Source organism: Hypanus sabinus, chromosome 2 (assembly GCF_030144855.1).
Source record: "Hypanus sabinus isolate sHypSab1 chromosome 2, sHypSab1.hap1, whole genome shotgun sequence".
In the NCBI taxonomy this organism is placed as follows: Eukaryota; Metazoa; Chordata; class Chondrichthyes; order Myliobatiformes; family Dasyatidae; genus Hypanus; species Hypanus sabinus.
This window is the reverse complement of record NC_082707.1, coordinates 130,715,580-130,738,779: the sequence shown is the minus strand read 5'-3', so window position 1 is coordinate 130,738,779 and position 23,200 is coordinate 130,715,580. Positions and strand designations below refer to the sequence as shown.

Genomic DNA, 23,200 nt, shown 5'->3' with positions numbered 1-23,200 from the left:
CCTTCCTTTCCAGTCCTGATGAAGGGTCTTGCCCTAAAACGTCAACTGGCTATTCCCATCCATAGATGCTGCGGAACCTGCCGAGCTCCTCCAGCACATTGTGGGCGTTGCTCTGGATTTCCAGCATCTGCAGTATCTCTTGAGTCAATACTTTTTAAAACTTTCCTTTCATTGACATTATAGTAGGATTCACAGGAAAACAGTCACTCTCACCCACACCAGCAATTGTTTAAAATATACTGTGATATAATTTTAAATCATTGCACAGACTAGTCACTAAGTTTCAGCATACCGTCAAAATATTTTGTAATTCTTTTCTTACCTGACATTGCTTTTAATGAACACTTTTCTCAATGTCCAAAATAATGCCCTCATTAGCATTCTTATTTGATGCGATATCTCATGTAACTGTGTCAAATTTCGTTTATTAACACTCCTGTGGGACATTCTGTGAGGTTACTGACAGTAGATTAATTTTTACACCATTGAATCAACAGAAAAGGACTTTCGTGTTAAAATGAAAACACAATGATCTAAATTAATTACAAATATAAAACACAAAATAATTGATTGCACAAGTATTCTCCCCCTTTAATATGACACACCAAACCATCACTGGTGCAGCAAATTGATGTTAAAGTAACATAATTAGTTAAATGGATATCTGTTTTTGAGACCTGTGTGCAGTCAAGGTGTTTCAATTGATTGTAGTAAAAATGCCCCTGTGCCTGGAGGTCCAACTGCTGGTGAGTCAGTATCCTGGCAGAAAATAAAACTATAAAAACAAAAGAACACTTCAAGCAACTCCGTATAAAGGTTACTGAAAAGCACAAGTTAGGAAAAGGATAAAAGAAAATTTCCAAGTCACTAAATATCCCTTGGAGTACAGTTGTCAATCATCAATCTATCTGGAGCAGGACATCCTCAAAAACTGAGTGACCATACAAGAAGGGGACTGGTGAGGGAGGCCACCAAGAGACCTATGACAACTCTGGAGGAGTTACAAGCTTCAATACCTGAGATGGGAGAGACTGTGCAGACAACAACTGTTGCCTGGGTGCTTCACCAGTCACAGCATTATGGGAGAGTGGCAAAGAGAAAGCCACTGTTGAAAAAACTCACATGAAATCTCGACTAGAGTTTGCCAGAAGGCATGCAGGAGACTCTGAAGCCAGCTTTAAAATGGTTCTATGGTCTGATGAAACCAAAACTGAGTTTTTGGCCATCAGACTAAACATGTTTGGTATAAGCCAAACACTGAACATCATCACAAACACACCATCCCTACCATGAAGTATGGTGGTGGTTGCATTATGCTGTGGGATGCTTCACTACAGCAGGCCCTGGAAGGCATGTGAAGGTAGAAGGTAAAATTAATGCAGCAAAATACAGGGGTACCCTGATGTAGTCTGCAAGAGAACTGCAACTTGGGAAAAGATTTGCTTTCCAGCAAGAAAATGACCCCAAGCATAAAGCCAAAGCTGCACAGGAATGGCTAAAAAACAACAAAGTTAATGCTCTGGAGTGGCCAAGTCGGAGTTGAGGCCTCAATCCAATTGAGAATTTGTGGCTGGACTTGAAAAGGGCTGTTCATTCATATCTCCATGCAATCTGACAGAGCTTGTGCAGTTCTGTAAAGAAGAAAGGGGGAAAAATTGCAGTGTCCAGATGTGCAAAACTGATTGAGACCTATCCACGTGGACTCAAGGCTGTAATTGCTGCCAAAGGTGAGTCTACTAAATACTGACTTGAAGGGGGTGAGTAATTATGCAATCAATTATTTTGTGTTTAATAACTGTGATAAATTTAGACCAATTTGTAGAAATTTGTTTCTATGTTGACATGAAAGAATCTTTTCTGTTGATTGGTGTCAAAAAAGCCAAACTAAATCCACGGTGATACAATGTTGTAAAACAATAAAACATGAAAACTTCCATGGGGGGGGGGGTGAAAACTTTTTACCATGTACTCTACTCCAGTTTGGACATGAGGATTTTTCTGAACTGTAGGCTCAGGAATGAATAAGCTGCACACATGCTCTGCTGAGTCCATGTGTGAACCCAGCCTCATTTATCAACAGAATGATCTACTTCACCCCGTCTATCCAAGCAAACATATAACGCAGTCGGAAGATATTCCTGCCTCAGTACTTACCTGTGGAACTTACGGCATTCAGTTATTCTGAGGCACATAGCTGCTCACTGAAGTTTGCTGTCCATGTAAGAAATATGCATGTGGGGGTTGTGGTACAGGAGACACCCGAGGAGGAACTCTGGAGCACAAGAGTCTCCTGCTTTATTATTGTGTGCTTTAAACATTGGTCTTGCTCTGAGCAGAGTAATAGAAGAAGGGGCAATGATAGGCAAGTGGTCCTTAACGGCCGTTCTGTATGGACCTGCTTACTGCCCGGTCACTCATAGGAACACAGAAAACCTACAGCACCATACAGGCCATTTGGTCCACAATGCTGTGCCGATCATGTACTTACTTTAGAAATTACCTAGGGTAACCCATATCCCTCTATTTTTCTAAGCTCCATGTACCTATCCAGGAGTCTCTTAAAAGACCCTTTCGTATCCGCCTCCACCACTGCCGCTGGCAGCCCATTCCACACACTCACCACTCTCTGCATAAAAAACTTACTCCTGACATCTCCTCTGTACCTACTTCCAAGCACCTTGAAACTATGCCTCTCGTGTTAGTCACTTCAGTCTTGGGAAAAAGCCTCCGACTATCCGCACATTCAATGCCTCTCATCATCTTACACACCACTGTCAGGTCACCTCGCATCCTCCGTCGCTCCAAGGAGAAAAGGCTGAGTTCACTCAACTTATCCTCATAAGGCATGCTCCCCAATGCAGGCAACATCCTTGTAAATCTCCTCTGCACCCTTTCTATGGCTTCCACATCCTTCCTGTAGTGAGGTGAGCAGAACAGTCTGAGTCTCCTAATATGGGCACAGGAAAACAAGTCATCTTTGCAACAGGAACGTGCAATAAATAGGATTACAATGATAAATGATGGATTACCCTGGTGCAACACAGGAGCCTGGCATGTTTTAACATAAATCCAACCATTACCCTGGTAGTACCAATCCCTGTTTATTCATCACTATATTATTAATGTGAGATCAAATTAGCTGTGCTATTCCCTACATTTCCATAGCAATTACAATTCAAGCAACCAGATTTGCTATAAATCACCTTAAGGTCCCGAAAGAAATGTGAAATACAGTATACAAGTACAGGTTTCTTCTCTTGATATCCAATGTTTACACCTCACCTAGAAATCAAGTTTGATCTCACAACCGCAGAACAAGTTCAATGTTTAACATTGGTCAGTACTGAAGAGTTTAATGTAACAAAATGCATATCATCATTCTTACATTGGCTTTCTGCAATTCTCCACATTCCCAGCCTCTGATCAAATACTTCCTGGCAGGCAATATTTTATGCATAAAATAAGTTGCAATGGCAGGAACATTCTTTATACGTTACAATGTATAATCCTTTATTCACAGAAGCAATGCTCTATGGAAGTTATTTCAAAGGAAATAATTACGCTTATTCCTACCAGAGACTATTTTAGAAGGACACAATAGCCCACAAGTATTACATCATTAATCATTGTACTTGTGAGTTTTATAAATAATAATTTATATTTAGTTCAGTAATCCTCAGACTGGCGCACTGTTTCCTAGATGTCATTTATCCGTCATCTGATATTTCAGTGAGTTATTATCCTTTCCTAGTGACTGATTGATGACTTGTTGGTGGGGATTAAACTAACCCATTAAAAAAAGCATTTGAATGATGTTAAAGGAGACCATTTGTCAGAAAAAGATACAAAATATGAGTCACATTGATAAAACACCATAACTTGGCTCAAGGGATCAGACGATGTTTTTAGATAAATTCCATAAAATTAAATCTGAATCTGTACTAAGATGACCTGATCTGATCTTCTGATGAAAGTTCATGAAGCTGAATCATTAAGTCTTGTTTCTCTCTCCGTGGATGCTACCTGAGCTGCTGAATGCTTCTATCAGTCTTTGATTTTATTTCAGATTTCCAGTATTTTCAGATATATGTTTTTTTTGTTGAACAGGCCCTTCAACCCACAGTGCCTGTTCTGACAATGATGCCAAATTAATCTAACCCCATCTGCCTGCACATGATCTATATTCATCCATTCCCTAAATGTTCATATGCCTATTGTTTTTAAATGTCTCTTAAACACCACAGTAGTGTCAGCTTCCATCACTACCCCAGGCAGCACATTTCAGACACCAACCACTCTGTAAAAAACTTGCCGCACATATCTCCTTTAAATTTTGCTCTTGCCACCTTAAAACTGTGTCCTCTGGAACTTGACATTTGGGAAAATGGCCACGACTGCCCATTCAGTCTGTGCCTCTCAATTTTTAAAAAAAGTATCTATCAGATCCCCCTTCAGTTTCCAACACCCTAGAGCAGACAATCCAATTGTGGCTAGTCTCCCCTTGCAGCTAAACTAGGCAGCATCCCAGTGAACCTCTTTTACACCCCCTCCAAAGCCCTCCGCATTCTTCTTCCAGTGGGGTGATCAGAACTGAGCACAATACTTCAAAAGCAGCCCAACTAAAGTTTTACATAGCTGCAACGTGACTTTCTGACTCATGCTCAATGCTCCAGCTGATGAAGGTAAGTATGCCAGGTGCTTTCTTTGCCATTTTCAGGGAGCTATAGCCTTCACTCCCAAACTTTTCTGTATATCAGTACTGTTAAGGGTCCTGCCAGTTACATTTTCCCCTGATATTTGACCTCCCAAAGTGCAACACCTCAGATTTGAGAAGACTAAACTTGATCTGCCATTTCTCTGCTCCCTATCTAGGACTGATCTATAATCCATTGCGTATTTTGACAGATGTTCTTCACTATCTACAATTCGCCAATTTTAATGTTGTCTGCAAATTTACTTATCAGCCCATCTGCATTTTCATTTAAGTCCTTTATATATTAGTTCCATGGATGAGGGTGATATGGAGGGCAATGGTGTGGGTGCTGCTAGATGAGAGTAAGCAGAAAAACAGGTTGGTATGGACTAGATAGGCCAAAGAGCCTGTTTCACTGCTGTAGTGCTCCAAGACTCTATATTTCATAACTAACAGTTCTCCCACCTCTGATTTGTGTGGAAAAACACAAATCACAGTCCTCCAGTAGGAATAACACCCCTGCACCACCACTCTCTGTCTTCTATGGCCAAATCGGTTTTGATTTCAGTCTATCAAGTCATCATGAATCCCGTGCACCTTAATCTTCTGGATTAGCCTATCATGAGTGACGTTGTGAAATGCCATACTAAGGTCCATATAGACATTATCCACTGCCCTACCCTGATCAATTATCTTTGTCATTTCCTCAAAGAATTCAATCAAACATAATCACACTGATGATCCCTAATTAGGTGATGTTTTTCTAAGCGTGTGTAAGTTATATCTCTGTGAGTCCTCAAGATTTGAAGGACAGGCATTTTGTGCTGTATGCAATATTTAGAAAATTAGAACTGTTTTTTCCCTGATTTTTGTTTTACAGACTCTCTGAGCCACATCCCAGGAGACAACTGAGAAATTATCTAACTATGGTATGCTGACAGCTTTCCTTTGAAGGGTGTTTGATAGAGGTGTTTGTATGGAGTGCCTCATGTGACCTGTTGTTGTTACCAACCCACCTCCATCAGAAAAATTCACTTGCATTCACACACACATACATACATGTCACATGTACCACCCTATTCTGACACACAAATACATGCATACTATAAATGTAGTGGAGAATTTTAACTTTGAAAAATGTATACAATTTATAATAAACTTTCACCATCTTGCAATATCCCCTAATATTGAAGTGTAGTCGCTGCTGTAACATAAGAAATGTGCAGTAAATTTGCAGGAGGTCCCACAAAAGTTATAAGATTTTAACCATTTTTGGTTTAAACTTGATGGTCTACCAGCACACAGAGATGTCCATGGGGGAATGCTGCCGACTGGCACATTCTCAGCTGCAGGAGTACGTGCTGAGGGATGTACTCAAACTTGGTGCAGCCACCCCAAGGGCCTGGTGGGGAAGGACCACGGTCTGGGGTTCTTCTCCCACAGGAGTTGAGGGGTAGGGAGGCGGGGTGTATACCCCTAAACAAGTGTATATAAATATTGAATAACAGAGTGTCACGTGGGTGGCAAAAGTGTGGGAATGTAAAGACTGTAATGGAAACATTTGTAAAGGACTGAGAGTCATTGAATGGTTTATTGTACATAATTTTATTTTTGAATAAAGTATATATTGTTTAATACAAAAATTGCTTGAGTAAGTTTGATTGAGGTCAAAGTATTTCTCGAGATTAGAGATAACTTCCTTGTTCTTCTTTGGATTAGTGCCCATGGGACTCAGATACGTAAGGAAGCTGACATTCTAATATCTCACCTGAAAGAAAGCATCTCCCTCAGTAGTGTGCTGAAGCACCAACCTAGATTTTTATGCTAAATTTTGGAACACTCCAACTGAGTCTGGTAATTAACCTGGCATCCTCTTATTTTGTCAGAACTCGTAATGTCTACCATATCTTCTCAAGGTGAAAATTAATTTGATGTAGTGCACTATTAAAAGAAGCCTCAGTTGAGAAATGAAGCTCCTCCAGCCTGTGTATACAGCTGTTTATTAGGAGACAGGTATTATCAACAACTCCTTACAGATCAATGTAACAACTCCCTTCTGCCCACGTAGTAAGTATAGATTTGAATGCTTGTTGCAATATATTTGGAAAACTGGGGCTGGACAGCACTGAAGCATTTTGTTCAGACTTCAAGCTGAAACCCTTTACTCCAATTGAAACTGAATGAAGAAAATAATTTCCAGATTTAGATTATGGTATGTTTTCTTTTACGTCTTGGTCTTGCTTAAGATTATCTTAGGAAGTAAAAACACCTTCGGTGCAAACTGGCTTCAACCTTTCAGTGACCTGCCTCAACAACACTGGAGATTATCCTGACATTTAAGGATTAGGTTAAAAGCAAAAGCTTGGCATGCATGATGTATTAGATGAAGCGGAATGTACTGATTGTAGTTCAAAATAATGCAATTTCGATAATCAGTATTGCACTTCACAAAATGTTTGTTGAAAGTATCTTCCCACAAATGGTTGCAGCTTGCTATCAAACTTTTATTTTGTTAGTTCAGGACTATTGAATGATAGTTGTCAGACATTTGGTAAAAACTGGCATGTGCTCATGGAGGTACAGCAGCTGGCTTTTCATGCTGAGCACCGTAGGTCTTCCTGAGAAGCTACCTCCATTTGGAACACAAGAACTCATCTGTCAGGAGCCTTGCTTCAGGAATATTTCTGGCCCCGTTTCTAACTTTGAACCATATCTTCCTTGCTGTATCTCAGTCTGATTCTGTTTTGAATGATTAAATTTATTATGTTGGTGGTTGTAACACTCTTAAACACAATGAGTGATTTTCTTTCCTCAAGTTCAGTGTAAAGAACTGGAAGTTGATTCTCTGAGCTTCTCCACCTCATTTGTATTTCCTTTCTGTTTGGGAAATAGATGAGTGAGTTTCCTCTCACATTTTATTAACTATAGGAGGCGGCACACATTTATTAGCTACTCTCCTTTGGTGTGTGCAATATTTAGCATGGACTCTAATAATATTTGTAATTTTTACCCTGTAAATGATGGGTGCTTATGATTTTTGCAATGGAAAACATTAGTTAGTTTCTGTTCTCATTATTACCAAGGGAAGCAAAGTGAAAATTCGTTAGACCCCTAGACATTACCACAGCAGGGTTTGAACACATTGTAATGTAACTGCTGCACAAATTGTATTTAAATTTATTGACTTCTACTGCAACTGTACATAAAAAGTAATCTTTTAAACTTTCATATGCAGGTTAAAATTGAATACAAAAATGGTAATATTCAGCAGTCAAATCAGCATGTGTGGAGGAAGAAATCAAGTTAAAATTTTTCTGGTTGATCATCCTCCATTTGTATAGGAAAACATTGCTGACAGATATTAGGTTGTGAAGTGAAAGTTTGACGAGGGGGTCAGGAAGATGGTGGGAGGAAGAACAAACCCAAGTGCAACTTTAGGGCAGAAACCAGGAGAGAGCAAGTGATTGGAAGTCCCAGTGGTCTGAATCAAAAGCAGACTATGGTGGGAAATATAAAGAAGCAAAAAATGGATTTAGCAAAAGTGGAAATAGGAATGGTAGGTTTGCAACTTAAAATGATTGATTTTGTTAGCCTTTATTACGAAGTGGTTGGCACATACAAATACAGGGACCATTCCTGTAATGTAACAGGCAGTTGTGACACAGACCTGGCAGGAAAACAGACCCAAGTGCAGGACTCCATCAGGGAGGCAGGATCAGGAGGCCGAATCTCCGTAGCGAGTGTAGAATCAGGACCAGGACCATGACAGCAGTATTTATTTCCTCCCTTAGGTAAGGATGTACCTACATTGCAAGTTCTTAATAGCATCACTATATGATGAAGTGATTGATTGGAGACAAAATTGGGTCCCCACACTGGAGTTTAGAACCAGAGCTGATCTTCTGGGAAGTTACATAGCCCTGAAGGGCTAGACTGGGTAGATGCTGAGAAAACGTTTTCTTCTGAGGGAATCTTGAACTTAGCAAATACATATTCAGAATAATTTGTCATCATTTTAGGATAGATTTGAGGAGGATCATTCACCTCAGAGGTTCACAGATCTTCGTTATTCTCTACCACAGGGAGCTGCGTAGGCTGAAACATTGAACATTTTCAGGGCAGAGTCAGATGGACGTTTTGCTCCGCTGGAGAGCGGAGGCAGGAACGTGGAGCCTGAGGCCAGTATCATTATTAGCCATGATCATTATCATTATCAGTCATTTATTGGCGCAGCTAATTCAAGGATTACTACTTGGTCTAATTTCTCACGTTGTTTCATCCAAAGTTAGATCTGGGAGGTCGCAGTTGCTTACTTGGAAGGCATTGCTTCTTTGTAACATTTCAGGATGTATATTGTATACATTTCTCTGACATTAAATTGTACCTTTGAACAGTGCACAAAGCTGAACTCGGAGATGGAGAGAAGCTAAGAGACGGGTACTGGAAGTGAGAGAACATCGGTATTCCAGCAAGCAGTAGCTTCGTCTTTTCTGTGAGACCTCTTTTAACTCAATCGCCAAATCACTTAGATCAGGTATTATATGGGCTGTTAGGAATACTGTTGGGTGCCTTTTGGAAGTGAAGGGAGGTCACGGCATCATTATGCTGGCAATCATTAATACCTGAGTGATTAAGAGCTTTTGGAACTCTCCAGTTAACGGGCATACGCGCTCCCGGTCTACATCCGGTCGGGCTCGAGTGCCCGCCGCCTTCGGAGGAGACTGGCGGCATTGAGTGCCGGCGGCGCGCATGGACTGCCGCGTCCGATCGGTGGGTGACATTGGGACTGGACGAGACTGATGCTCAGTTTTGCTTCATTGCTTGAACAGACTCGCTCGGGGTTGGGAGGCAGCAGCACCTTCCCAATCCCTGTAAAGCACTCTGCGTAAACCAAGCTGTTTGAAGGACAGAGAAAAGAGAAACTCCTTGCCTACCTTCCCAACGTTTTTCATTTTGAGTAGAAAACTGACTTCACTCGCCAGGAAAGGTAGGAATTAATTGACACACGTTTTATTTGTAACAGCTTGACAAATGCAGTCTTTGAATCCGCTGATTGTTTAAGCGCTAAATACGATTGCTTGTCTGAAGACTGTGGTATAAATTAATGTAATTGCAGTAATATTAGACTATGGTTGTGTGAAAAGAGAAAGTAAGCTGGCTTTGTTGAATTTGCTGTTCGGATTGACGTCGGTAAGTTATCTTTTTACGGGGGCACAATAATAGTTTCAGAGCTAATTTTAGAAACCTCTTTCAGTATTTTCCTGTCAATCTCACCTTCTCCGAACATTTATTCCTTAGTTTGAATCCAGAGAGCTCTTGACTTTTGTTGAAATGAAACTGCTTAAAAATCCATGTGTTGGGTCGTTGAGCTGAATGCAGAGGAATAATTTACCTTTAAATATAGAGGAATAATTTACAATTGACTGCAAATGATATATCGCCTGCCCTCAAAACTGATCTATATTTGTTTGTATGATAATCGATTCCATCTGCAACTCCACAAATAATGAAATACTGTAGACCATAGTTGTGCGGGCACGACCTAGACAACATTCAGATGTGGCATAAGTACGTTTGCACAGTGTGAGTGATTCATTTCTTGACTTCTCAAAGATTTCCCAGTTGCTGAATGGAACTTCAGCAGCACTTCAGAAGTGCATCCAGGATAAAATAAGCTTATTTAACTGTTTCGCAATTATTGTTCTTAATATTCACTCACTGCCCTTCTGCCACACCACGCTCTCAGCTTTTATTATCTTTAAAAAGCACTGGAGTAACCTGTCACAGCTTCCTTAACAGCACCTTACAAAGTTACATTCACAAAATGCTGGAAGGGCTCGGCAGATCAGGCAGCATTCATGAAATGAACATTTCCTGCCGAGACCCTTCATCAGGGCAGGAAAGGGAAGGGGAGGGGAAGAGATCGGCAGAATAAAAAAGATGGGGAGGGAGGAGGGGAAGAAGGATGGCGAGAAGGTGATAGTTGGAAAAGGTAAAGGGCTGGAGATGAATAGATCTGACAGGAGAGAAGAGTGAACTACAGCAGAGAGGGGGGGGGGGGAAGGAAGGGACCCAGAGGGAGGTAATAGGCAGGCAAGAAAGGGTAAGAAGCCACAGTGGGGAAAAGAAGAAGAGCGGAGGGCAGGCACTGGGAAAATGTTTTAACCAGAATGAGAAATCTTTATTCATACTCTTGGGTTGGCGGCTACTTAGATGGAATATGAGGTGTTCTTCCTCCACCTTGAGGGGTGCCATGGACTAGCATGTCGGAATGGGAATCATAATTCAAATGCTGGGCCATCAGGACGTTCTGGTTTTGACGGATAGAGTGGAGGTGCTCGATGAAGTGGTCCCCCAGTTTACCACGGGTCTGACATTGCAGAGGAGGCCACGTCGGGAGCACTGGATGCAATACGTGATCCCGGCAGATTTGCAGGTGGAGTGTTGCCGCACCTGGAAGGACTGTCTGGGCCCTGAATGGAAAGGAGGCAGGAGGTGAATGGGGCAGGTGTAGCTCTTTGGCTACTTGCAGGGGCGAATGGATAAGGGAATCATGGAGGGATCAGAACCTGGGGAAAGCGGAGAGTAAAGGGGGGAGAGGGTAAGTACGTGTTTGGTGGTAGGAACTCTTCGGAAATGGTGGAAGTTGTGGGCAATGATGTGTTGGATGAGGATATCCGTGGGGGTTAGGTAAGGATAGGAGGATGTCATTCCCTGTAATGCTCCCCAACTCTTCCTCTGCTACATTGACGACTGTATCGGTGCTTCTTCATGCACCCATGCTGAGCTCATCAATTTCATCAACTTTGCCTCCAACTTCCACCCTGCCCTTCTGACTTCCCTTCCAGGTCTCTCTTTTCCCATTTCTGGAGACAATCTGTTGAGCAACATCTTTTATAAACCTACCGATTCCTGCGACTATTTTGATTATACCTTTTCGTACCCCGTCTCATGCAAAAATGCTATTCCCTTTTCATCTCCATCGCATCTGTTCCCAGGATGCCTTTTTCCTTTCCAGGATATCAGAGATGTCGTCCTCCTTCAAACAGTGGGGTTTCTCTTCCTCCACCATTGGCGCTGCCCTCACTCTCATCTCTTCCATTCCCCAGGCGTCCACACTTACCCCATCTTCCCACTGCCCTAACAGTGATACACCTGCCTCCCCATGAGTCTCCGCTTGCACCCATTCTTCTCTGCAACTTCCACCATGTCCGAAGGGATGCTACCACCAAACACACAAAACCCTGCTAGTCTCCTTGGCTTCGCAAGTCTAGGGAGGACACACTCCGGTTCCGCCAAACCGGTGAGATTGAGAAGGCTGTCTCACTGCAAACCCAGGTTTGAATGGATGCTGCGCAATTTGGTGCCAAGAAATAACAGACAGCGCAGTGCATATGATTAAAGGAATTATATTTATTAATCTTAACAAAAGGGTTAGTAAAGAAAGGAAAGAGAAAACAAGAAGGGCCCATTATAATTAGTCAAATGTGCACCAGTGGGAGCTCAATTCACTGATCCTTAGTTGATCTCACCGTTTGACTCCATCAAATCACAATCTTGCCACCGGATCGTATCCTGTGCCCGGCTCTCTCCAGCATCGTCTCTCCATCTCTCACTGAGCAAAAGACCCAGCTTGTATTCCAAAGCATCTGTCATCTCTAACCATAACCCAAACACTGCTTCTACAGAAAGACATTAGCAGTGAAACCTTTCCCAGGGTGTTACACACAACTTTACAAACACATCTCTCCCCCCCCCCCCTTACTCTGCTTTTTGCAGGTATTGATCTCTCCATGATTCCCTTATCCATTTGTCCCTCCCTGTTAATGTCTCTCCCAGCACTTACCCCTGCAAGCAGCCCATTCACTTCCTCCCTCACTTCTATTCAGGGCGCCAAACAGTCCTTCTAGTTGAGGCAGCACTTCACCTTTGAATCTTCTGGGGTCGTCTACTGTATCCAATGCTCCCAATGTGGTCTTGCCTACACTGGTGAGACCTGTTGTAAATTAGGGAATCGCTTCTTCGAGCACCTCTGCTCCCTCCACCAAAAGTGGAATGTGCCAGTGGCCTAACATTTTAATTCCAATTCCCATTCCCATTCTGACATGTTGGTCCATGGCCTCCTCTTGTGCCACTATGAGTGGAGGAGCAACACTTCATAATCCCTCTGGATAGCCTCCAACCAGATGGCATGAACATCAATGTCTCCTTCCACTAAAATAAAATTTACTGCTTCTCACCTCTCTATGATCTCCCCCTGGTTCCCCTCATCCTTCCCTTTCTCCCATGGTCCACTCTCCTCACCTATCAGATTCTTTCATCTCCAGCCCTTTACCTTTTCTACCCACCTGGCTTCACCTATCATCTCTCTTTCTGGAATTAAAAATGTATCACCAGACTTTACTGCCGCTAGGTCAAATTTTTGACCATTGTGGGAGCCCTATGACCACAAAGACAACATTGATTCAAGAAGTTTTGAGGATAAGTAGGAATTGACATGGAAGACAGGGATCAGTCCTTGAGTCTCATCTATTCAAAGTACAAGTGAATGATTCGAATGTGAAACCCAAGGTAATAAATTCAAAGCCTAATGACAACACTTGTGTGGATTATGATTTGTGTGGTGAATGTAAAAAGGCTTTAAGGTGATTTTGTCAAGTTGAGTGAATGACAAAATACATAGTAGATACATGCATTTACATTTATCTAGATTTATCTTATTTCTCTAAATACATAGTAAAAACAGAAAATGAAATATTATTTAAATTGTGATAAATCGGGCAAATTGATGTATCGACAATGTGGTCCTTGTACCCCATTCACTGAAGGTAGATGCCAAAGTGATGAAGATGGATGTTATGATGACTCTCAGTACAAGAGGTTTGGAGTTAAAGAGCAAGGATATCTTACTTTCACTCATGAAGTGATACGAGGAGGGAGTGGATTGACTATGCCTATATTCACTAGAATTTAGAATGAGAAATTTTATTGAAACACACATGCTAGATGCAGAAAGGGTGCTTCCCTTGGAGAACACCAGAATAAGGAGTCACAGTTTCAGGAAAAGCAAAAAGTCGTTTGTAACTGAGGTAAGGAGGAACCTCTTCATCAAGAGTGTGGTGAACCTTTAGAATTTTCAACCACAAAAAGGCTAGAATGGCCAAGTTGCTGAACATATTTAAGAAGAGGACAAAGATTTCTTGATACAAAAGGCATGACTGGGTAATAGTGATAGATAGTACTATTGCACTGAATGGTGGAGCAGGCACAAAGGGTCAAATTGCATACTAATGCTCCTACCTATTTGGTGTATGAGTAGAAAATAAAACTTAGTGATGGTTTAACTTTGTTGCCCAATTTTAGCATGTATAAAAAGAAATTGAATTGTGTGATCAACAGAAAGTGTTCCACAGTGTACATACGTATGGTGAATCCTGCTCAGCTGTTTTCTCAAATAATTGGATTGCTGGCCTTTGGGAAAGTTGCATTGTTTAATACTCTGCAGGCCACTGAGCAAATTACATACGCAGAGTGTCTAGTTGCCAGAGAAATCTAAAATACTGTCTTTGACACAAAAATGTCATTGAGCCCCATTCAAAAGCACTATTATGTTCCATACAGGAAAGACTTTGAAAATGGCAAAATTCTACAGTTGTTTTTCACAGATATCATCAAAAGAAATGGAACAGGACCACAAGGAGATATTGGAATTCAGCAATCATCATTAATTCAGAATGAAACAATACCTGGAAAACACATGGCTGAATCTACTAAAATTCATCCGGCTGAAGTCATGTACAGGGAGCTAACCTGTAATTCTCTGCCTTCCTCTGGCATAACCCTGCCTGTTTATTATGAGCCTACTTTGCCATTTAGTGTGTAAAGAGTCACTGTTTTTCCAGATCTCATTTATAGGTCAAGCCTTTAGTTGTCATTGGAATCATTAGGGCTTTGATGGATGTCATTCAGTCTGTTGCGTATGTATATATTGTCTCTATATTACAGCAATCTAGTTAGTTCTGCTCCCCCGACCTTTCCACATAAACTTGAAAATAATTTCCTTATTAAGGTCCCTGTTGATGCTGCCTCTGCCACTAATTCTGGTTCCTATTACTTGCCACCCAACTTTTTTTTTTCTTTGTCACCTCCATTACCTACTTTCTGGTTCTTAATGAATGGAAACAGCTCTTCTCTACATATTCTGTCCAAATCTTTCATGATTTTAAATACCTCTACCTGGTCTTTCATGGATGACCTCATTTGCAAGGAGAACAGCCCTGACTTCTCCACTCTATCCACAAAATTAAAGTCCTTCACAAGGACATAGCAGGGTTGTTCATGTAGCACTTTGAGTCTTTTGTGCCAGTTAACAGAACCATGACTGATCTTTTATCTCAGTGCCACTTTCCTACACTAACCTCACATCTCTTGTTCCCTTTTATCTAACAATTTACTGTTCTCTGCCTCTTCAGCTCTCTTGGTAGAGAATTCCAAAAAGGCACTGCTTTTGGAATTGATTTCTGTATCCAGACTTGAGACTTGATTCCAGACTACTTAGCTCAGGGAAACATCATCCCTTTTATAAACTATGAAGGTGTCTACTATATATCCTATTGAAGCAAATTGGGGTACTAATTATGTAAAAAAGTTAATTTAGTTCTTGCTGTCATACTCAAGTAATTCCAAGTTGCTCATAACCAGATGTTCTGGTAATTCCAAGTGCCTGCCTCAGGAGAGACATTTTGATGTGTCTTAGCTTGGATAATGAAGTCTAAGAATGCTATTGCAGCACAAATAAATGCTGTTTAATAGGTGATAAAGTAATAAAGCAGAATTTAAAATAGCAATGTAAGTGCTGATCCAACAATTTTTAGAATTTCTTTAGTTGTCCTTATCTAATATGGTATGAAAACAAACATGACACAGAACTTAAAAAAAAGTTATAGTATCTGTTGGTTTCCACGTAATGATATACAGAGAACTGGAAAAATAACAAAATGTGCAGAGCTGCTCTATTTATTAATACTCTGCCTTGAGCTGCCTGAAGCTCTGCAGCATAATACATTTATTTTCTGGTAGATGTTAGAAATTGCAGATATGAATTTTTCATTGGATCAGTTTTGAACTACATGATGATATCCTAGTTTCTCATCGAGTTATTTGCATATTTAAATATTATAGTAGTTGTTGTATCCCCCCCCCCCCCATTAGAAGTCAGACTTTTGGAAGGCATTGGGTGATCTTCATCTGTGAATAGGGCCACCACTGCCAAGGCTCCACCATCTTCAGTTGATGTTCCTTGATCCTTTGCCTCGTTAGGTAATTGTTATGTCTCTGTTGCACCCTAATCAGGCCATCATGCTGGATTTAGAAGCTTTGTATTGCTGGACAGCTCATTTGGGGGGGGGGGAAGAAATGCTTTTGATAAAGTTTAAAAAAATCAGCTAATAAAAATTTGCCTGGTACTTTATAAATTTAGATCAGAAATTGATTCCCAAGCTGAAGTAAAAAAAATTGTCAACAGCTGTCTTAAGTTCTATTGCAGAATCTGTTTATTTCCTATTATGTCTATAAATATTATCATTTTTTCTCATATTCATTTGATATTCAAATCTTAGAGTGTCTATGTGTACTTAATGTAGTTCTTCACGGAAGATGAAGAACTGCCCTTTCTGTTCAAAGCAATTTTTAAAATATTTTTAAGCTCTGTGATTATATTGTAGCATATTTTAATTCAAATATTTGAAATGACAAAATAAGATAAAATTATTTTTCTGAAATTATTTTTTCAAGTATGTTCTGTTCAAAGAGTGAATTCAAATGGGTAATCAGTTTTCAACTCCCAACAGAGTTCAGCTAAGAAACCATACTATTGTACATACTGAGCTACATAATTTGAGTTGTAAATTGTGCATTAAGTTAACATTGTTGCTCTGATTTGGAATCATGATTTTTGGAGGCAAGAGTGTGACTTACCCCTGGAGCAGGGCAAGATTTTCCTCTTCTCTGAACACTCTTTCAGTTCCCACTTTCAGATGTTAGTATAACACTACATTGTGTAAAGATTTCAAAGATTTCAGCATAGACACATTGCATTATCTTTGCATTTATTTATACCCAATATTAGATAGCTTTTTTTTATTTTCTTTCCTCTAGAATTATCTGTATAAATGCACCATTATTCTTTTGACAGTTGGCTTACATTAAAATAAATTCTGAGTTTAAGACCTGGGAGACGTGGATGGACATTGTGTAATTAGTGGTCCCCGTGCATCTGAAAACATTAGAGATTGCAGGAAAACCATGTGCAGTTTACCATGATGCAGCAGCTATACTTCACTGCCTGGGCAATTACTAGCCTGGAGTGGATAGCACCAAAAATAACCAGTCTGAGGTTTGTGCCCTTTTAAAGGGGTGATGTTTGGTGGCTGAAATGGTACTGAACTTTATTCCACTGACTGCAGTCCAGTCTGGTGGCTGATCAGGAGAACAGACACAAAAGAAAGGAAAAATCTATATCAAAAGATTGGAAAACAAGTGTGACGTGGGAGAGGGCAAGAATTACCTGCTGATTATGGATTGTTCCTGTGGTGAACTACGTGTGCCTGTCTGGGCACGCCCCCTGCTGACTGCTCCTGTGGCTCCTCCCACAGACCCCGGTATAAAGGCGATCAAGGCCTGAGCCCGGCCTCTCAGTCTCCAGGATGTAGTGTGGTGGTCACTCACTGCTTGTTCCTTCTTCCAGTCAATAAAAGCTGATATCTTGCCTTTACGTCTCAGTGAGTTATTGATGGCGCATCAGTTCCTCTCCTGCCCCCTCCTCCCACACACCTTGAAAATGTCACAATAATAATGACAGACCTCCAGAAACATAATCTAGCTGAATGAAAATATAAATTGCGAAACATAATTGATTTACTTAATAATTCAGAGACCATATGTTGAAGTGCCAAGAACAATCATGTTCAAAGACCATGATCTCCCAGGTCTTATGACACAGCACATGATGATGATGATGATACATTGAAGATGTAGTACTTGGGGCTGTCCGACCACATCACTGCACTATACTTCTACATCAGCAGTAGGTGCTTGCAGATCAGGGAGATTTCACTCGCTTCGATCTTGAGACTGAGCTTTGGACACGCTGTATCAGGGAGGGAGAAAGTTACCTGAACACTTTAGTCAACCCCTTAGGTTTTGTACTGTCAATTTAGTAGTGATTAGATACAGGAGGGTGCAACTACATGTGAGGGATGGATGAGGTCATTCAAATTGGTAGATGAGGGAAGAGGAGTGCAGCAGTGATAGAGCACATTATAATCAAGGCAATCACTTTACAGCTGGGAGTGTGAATCCAGGAAACCACACTGCCTGTTCAGTACCGGTTTAAGCATATTTTCATAGGGCTGGAGAGGGATATTGAAAGAAGAAGGAACACCTGAATCCTCTCCCAACCCTATGATATTGCTGAAAGTTCTTTAAGCAATGTAAGATCCATTTCACTCAGGTCAGTTCAAGTGGAGCCTGTCCCAAAAGAATAGTCCTTCCTCAGGACTTTTGTGCCCCGTGCATTGGAAAAAATAAATTCTCCATCATCAATCTTTGTGCCATACATTCAACTCTTTGATCATGTCGAACCTAAACTAATTTGCATGTGCCTCAGATGATAATCTAAGAATATAACATTTATGGTTCTTCTTGTAATTCCAATCCTAGCTCTCTGTACTGTCTCAGAAGTGCCTTTCTTAGTCATACTGGCCCATCTATGTGACATCAATTTTTCACTTTTGAATTAATTTTATTTACATTTTTCCAAAAGCTCCTTACCAGTGAAGTTTAAAGGACTGCTCATAACTTTGATGCGACGAGGAAATGTGAGCAAATTTCATCAGAAATAAAATATGAGGCAGACTAAAGGTTCCCCCCCCCCCAAAATCCAGGAACTGATGGCCCTCATAGTTAAAAGAAAAGGCTGCAGAGATGGTGAATGCATTATGACTTTCCAAAGCACTCCTGACTCCAGAACGGATGAGATAGCCACAACTGTAACATTTAATAAGTAGGAAGACCAGCAGGAAGGACTGGTCAGACAGCCTTGCATATCACTGGGGAAAATGCTGGCATCCTTTTACAGAAGCAGTAATAAAATGGCAAAATTCAAATCAACAGAGTGCAGGTTTTGGAAGCAACACACACAACAAAAAAAAGTACTGGAGGAACTCAGCAGGTCGGGCAGCATCTACGGGAAAGAGCAAACAGTCGATGTTTTTGGACTGAGAACCTTCAACAGGCCTGAAAAGGAAGTGGAGAAAGTGGGGGACGTAATACAAAGTGGCAGGTGATAGGTGAAACCAGGAGAGGGGAAGGGATGAAGTAAAGAGCTGGGAAGTTGATTGGTGAAAGAGATACAGGGCTGGAGACGGGGGACTCTGATAGGAGAGGGCCGAAGGCTATGGAATAAAGTGAAAGGGGAGGAGCACCAGAGGGAGGTGACAGCAAGGTAAGGAGAGAAGGTGTAAGAGGGAAACGGGAATGGGGAATGTTGAGGTGGGGGCAATTACTGGAAGCGCGAGAAATCAACGTTCATGCCAACAGGTTGGAGGCTAGCCAGATGGAGTATAAGGTGTTGCTCCTCCAACAGTGTGGCTTCATCCTGGCTGTAGAGGGGGCCATGGACAGACATACTGACATGTTGGAATGAGAACAGGAAGTAGAATTGAAATGGGTGGCCACCAGGAAATTCTACTTTTTGTGGCAGATGCAGTGAATACGCCAAAGCGGTCTCCCAATTTATATCGGGAGGCAGCAATATACAGGAGGCAACACCGGGAGCACCACATACAGTGATGACCACAACAGACTCATTGGTGAAGTGTCGCCTCACCCTGAAGAACTCCTTGCTGCCCGGAATGGTAGCGAGGGAGAAGGTGTAGGTGTAGGAAGTGCCAGGAGAGAGATCAGTGAGGAGGAGGAAGTGGACAAGGGAGTCACGCAGGGAGGGATTCCTGTGGGAAGTGGGGTTAGGGGGTAGGGGAAAATATGCTAGGTGGTGAGTTTCGGAGAATTATGTGTTGGACATGGAGTCTAATAGGGTGGTAGGTGAAGACAAGAGAAACCATATCCCCAGTGTAGCGGCAGGAGGATGGGGTGAGGACAGTGTTGACCATGGAGGAAGGGAAGCCCCGTTCTTTGAACATAAGAACATAAGAAATAAGAGCAGGAGTAGGCCATCTGTCCCATCAAGCCTGCCCCACCATTCAATAAGATCATGGCTGATCTGACCATGGACTCATCTCCACCTACCTGCCTTTCCCCCATAATCCTTAATTCTCCTACTATGAAAATATCTATCCTTGTCTTAAAAATATTTACTGTGGTAGCCTCCACTGCTTCATTGGCAGAGAATCCACAGATACACCACTCTTTGGGAAAAAGCAGTTCTTCCTCATCTCTGTACTAAATTTACTCCCCTGAATTTTGAAGCTATGTCCCCCAGTTCTAGTGTCACCTACCAGCGGAAACAACTTTCCTGTCTCTACCTTATCCGTCCCTTTCATAATTTTATGTTTCTACAAGATCTCCTCTCGTCCTTCTGAATTCATTGAGTACTGTCCCAGGTGACTTAACCTCTCCTCATAGTCTAACCCCCCCCCCCCCCCATCTCTGGAATCAACCTGGTGAACCTCCTCTGCACTGCCTCAAAAGCTGGTGTATCCCTCCTCAAGTAAGGAGACCAGAAATGCACACTGTACTCCAGGCGCAGCCTCACCAGTACCCTGTATAGTTGCAGCATAACCTCCCTGCTCCTAAATTCAACACCTCTAGCGATGAAGGTCAACATTCCATTTGCCTTGATAGCCCGCTGCACCTGAAAACCAATCTTTTGTGATTCATGCACAAGCACTCCCAAGTACTTATGCACAACAGAATGCTGCAATTTTTTACTATTTAAATAATTATCTGTTCTTCTATTTTTCCCTCCAAAGAGGATGACCTCACATTTACCAATATTGTACTCCATCTGCCAGGCTCTTGCCCACTCACTTAACCTATCTATATCTCTCTGCACAATTTGCTTTCCAACTCAATTTAGTGCCATCAACAAATTTAGATACACTACAGTCGGTCCCCTCTTCCAGATCATTAATGTACAAACGTTTGTATATTGTGAACAGTTGCAGGCCCAGCACCAACCCCTGTGGCACACCCTTCACCACTGATTGCCAACCAGAGAAACACCCATGTATCCCAAATCTCTGCCTTCTATTGGTTAACCAATCCTCTAATATACTAATACATCATCCCAACTCTCTGCATCCTTATCTTATGGATCTTATAGATTAAGTCTTTTATGTCTTTATCGAACACCTTCTGGAGATCCAAGTAGATAATGTCCACCTGTTTTCCTGTATGCACTGCACTTGTTATGTGCTCAAAGAACTCCAGTAAGTTGGTTAAACAGGACCTGCTTTTGCTGAATCCATGCTGTGTCTGCCTGATGGATCCATTTCTTTCCAGATGCTTCACTATTTCTTCTTTAATGATAGCTTCAAGCATTTTCCCAACTACAGTTGTTAAACTAACTGGCCTATAGTTACTTGCCTTTTGCCTACATCCTTTTTTGAACAGTGGTGTGACAATTGCTGCCTTCCGATCTGCCAGGACCTGCCCAGAGTCCTGAGAATTTTGGAAAATTATCACTAAAGCCTCAACTATAACCATTGCCATTTCCTTCAGTATCCTGGGATACATTCCATCAGGACCAGGGGACTTGTCTACCTTTAGACCCAGAAGCTTGCTCAGCACTACTTCTTTAGTGATATTGAGGTCCTCACCTCCCATCACGTCCATATCATCTCTCTTCAGCATGCACTCCACCATGAACACCAACACAATAGTCACTCAAAGCCTTGCCCACTTCCTCATTACCCAACATCAATTCCCCCTGCTTGTCTCCCAAGGGACCAATGTTCACTTTGGCCACTCTTTTCCAGTTTATGTAATTATAAAAACTCTTACTATCGTTTCTATATTACGTGCTAGTTATTTTCATAATCTATCTTCCCTTTCTTTATTGCTCATTTACGGGTTCTTTGTTGTATTTTAAAGTTTTCCCAACCTTCCAGTATCCCACTACTCTTGGAAGCTTTGTTCGCACATGCTTTTAGTTTGATGCCTTCCTTTATTTTCTTAGTTGCCTACCTTTACTGTCCTTGCTTTTAACTGGAATATACTTTTGGTGAGCCCCATGAAAAGTCTCTTTGAAAGTCTCCCACTGTTCTGCAACTATCCCACTATATAGCCTGTGTTCCCAGTCTATCCTATTGAACTCCTCCCTCATCCCACTGTAGTCCCCTTGTTTAGGCATAATACACTGGTTTTAGATCAAACTATTGCACCCTCCATTTGTATGAGAAGCAGAACATCTCAGTTGTTCTGGAATGAAAAGCCTCATCCTGAGAGCATGTTTGGCAGAGATGGAGGAGCTAAGAAAAGGGAATGGCATTTTCTTTTTACAAGTGACAGGGTGGGAAGAGGTGTTGTCCAAATAGTTATGAGAGTCAGCGGGTTTGCAAAATATATCAATATATCAACCAGAGTTGGAGACAGATTGAGAAAGGGGAGAGAGGTGTTGGAAGCGGACAAGGTAAATTTGAGGATAGGGTGGAAGTTTGAGGCAATGATTTGAAATTGAAGCTCAGCATGGGTGGACGAAGTAGCATCAATGCATTTGACGATAGGAAGAACTGGGGAGTGATGTCGGTGTAGACTCTCCCATGCAGCTGACGAAAAGGATAAAAGGATGGCATAGCTGGCTCCATGCAAGAGTCCATGTTTTGGAAATGGTGTTTGACAACATTATCTCCATTTTAATGGAGCTCATTGACGTATAAAGGAGTAAATATACTGAGTTTAGATTTGCAAAAGATATTCGATAAGATGCCACATCAAAGAGTACGAGCTAAGAGTACAAGGCAATGGGGGTGATTTATTAGAGTTGGCAGTGTATTGGCTTACTAATTGAGAACAGTCAGAATAAATAGATCGTTTCCAGATTGCAGGTTGTAATTATTGGGTTGCTACAGGGATTATCATGGGGATGCAACTGTTTTCAATCTATATAGTAGTTGAAGGAACCATGTACTGTAAATAGCTTGCTGACAGTTTGCAGTTGGGTAGGAAAGTAATTTGTGAAGACATACAGTTTTGTGCAAAAATCTTAGAAATACATATGTACACATAGCTAGGGTGCCTAAAACTTTTGTACAGTACTATCTTTGTCAATGTGCAGCGGAGAGTGAATTTGCAAATCTGGCAGGATGTTGGGAATGATGAGGGTGGAGCGCTGTGGGGCAGGTGGCAGAGAAGGAATGCCAGGGCAGGGCCTGGTTTGAATGCAGACTCACTTAGCCCTGAGGCATCAGGCAAGGTCATTTGATTCCAATCTACCGAATGTCTCTTTGGTGCTTTCCTCTCCCTCCCCTCTCCCTTCCCCTTTTCCCA

General features: G+C 41.6%; 1 protein-coding gene across 4 annotated transcripts in view; it reads left to right on the top strand.

The window, feature by feature from the left end:
* Positions 1–9,280: 9,280 nt before the first annotated feature.
* The window catches only part of LOC132383862 (spectrin beta chain, non-erythrocytic 1-like), a 319,162-nt gene continuing 305,242 nt past the window's right edge, over positions 9,281–23,200 (top strand). For 2 of the 4 annotated variants that reach the window (XM_059955089.1, XM_059955081.1), the window contains exon 1: positions 9,281–9,680. The gene's annotated coding sequence lies outside the window, so the exon portion shown is untranslated. The remainder of the gene's footprint in view (positions 9,681–23,200) is intronic. The other 2 variants (XM_059955064.1, XM_059955073.1) reach the window with 2 other exon arrangements.